The sequence below is a fragment of the Silene latifolia genome, chromosome 2 (genome assembly GCF_048544455.1).
Source record: "Silene latifolia isolate original U9 population chromosome 2, ASM4854445v1, whole genome shotgun sequence".
NCBI lineage: Eukaryota > Viridiplantae > Streptophyta > Magnoliopsida > Caryophyllales > Caryophyllaceae > Silene > Silene latifolia.
In genome coordinates, this window is record NC_133527.1 from 117083484 (window position 1) to 117085114 (window position 1631).

Below are 1631 nucleotides of genomic sequence, written 5' to 3' on the forward strand. Positions count from 1 at the left end.
CGTGAAATCGAAAGAACCTTGACGAATAATAGGAGACTTGTTAGGAGGAATTTGGGAGGTGTTGGTGAAGTTGTTCAACCCACTAGTGAGTTTGTCAATCCTTTCGCAATAGAAGGAGAAGAAAACCCATTAAACAATACCACACAAAATCCACCTACAATGCCTAAATTCTCGTCACACTCTATACCCACCGAGGAGGATCTACCAAATGGTACTCCTACCCCACAACATCTTACCGGAAACTTTATTGCCAAGTCCGCCTTCATCCAACTAGTTGAGAGGAGCCAATTCGGGGGAATGCCTAGTGAGGACCCTCATTCTCATATGGAAACATTTTGTGATTATTGTGAAGCTATCTCTCAAACGGGCATGACTCAAGACCAAATAAGATGGGTCTTATTTCCTTTTTCGTTAATCGGCACCGCAAAGCAATGGTTGAAGGGCCTTGATAAGGCCACCCTTGGAATAGATTCTTGGAAGAAGCTAGCTCCAGCTTTCTACCAAAAATTCTACCCACCGGAAAAGACCAATATGCTAAGAGCTCAAATTACGGGTTTTAAGCAAAGGGATGAAGAGTCTTTGTATGAAGCTTAGGAGCGGTTCAAAGGTATTTGTCGCTCATGTCCTCACCATGGACTTAGCGAATGGTTTTTAGTGCAACAATTTTGGAATGGTTTATATGAAGATTCAAGGAACATTCTCAATATGGGATCAAATGGAATGTTCACCGAAGTTGATGACAATCAAACATGGAACAAGATTGAGGAAATGGCGGTCCATAATTCGCAATATAGTAGGCCTCGCAAGGCTACTAGAGGAGGAAAGTATGAAGTGGACACCGTTACTCAATTGGGTGCTCAACTTAGTGCTCACATTGACACAATCAACTTGAAGTTTGAACAAGCTATGGCTAGACTTGAGGAAAACTCAAAATCAACAAAACATCATGTCAATGCCATGACGGCATCCTCATCAATCCCAAGCGGGATATGTGAGAATTGTGGAACCTTGGGTCATGACTCAAGTGAGTGTAGGGGAACAACCGAGCAAGTCAATGCTTTCCAAGCTTACAAAAGTGGTACCCCTTATTCAAATTTTTACAATGAAAACACCAAGTTCCATCCAAATCTCTCATACAAAAGCCAAAATGTCCAAAACCCTCAAACAACATACACTCCACCACCCATGAGAAATCAAAATCAAAGACCCTTTTTCAATCAAAACCAAGGTTACCAAAATCAAAATCCATACAATCACCACAATGACCAAGGTTTTGATGTCCAAAAAGCGGTCCTCCAAATGCAAAAGAATCAACAAGAATTTTTCACCCAAATGCAAAAAGATAGCCAAGCAAAAGACACCACCATCAACAACATTCTAGCTCACACCAAGATGTTGGAAACACAATTAACTCAACTAGCATCTTCTAGCTCACAAAGACAAAAGGGGCAATTACCACCTCAAAGTAACCCCCCTAGACATGAAACGGTTAGTGCCATTCACTTAAGAAGTGGTACAAGATATGAAGCACCGAAGGAGCAAGTTGAGGATGAAGTTGTGAGAGCTAGTGAGAATGAAGTTGTGGTGCAAGAAGGGGAATCATCAAAAGAAGAAAGCTCAAAGAAAAATGA

At 41.3% G+C, this 1631-nt stretch overlaps 1 non-coding gene across 1 annotated transcript; it reads right to left on the reverse strand.

Moving 5' to 3' along the window:
• Positions 1–531: 531 nt before the first annotated feature.
• LOC141644618 (small nucleolar RNA R71) lies at positions 532–638 on the reverse strand. Its single transcript, XR_012544230.1, has one exon. It is a non-coding gene; the product is annotated as a small nucleolar RNA R71 (small nucleolar RNA).
• Between the last annotated feature and the right edge of the window lie 993 nt (positions 639–1631).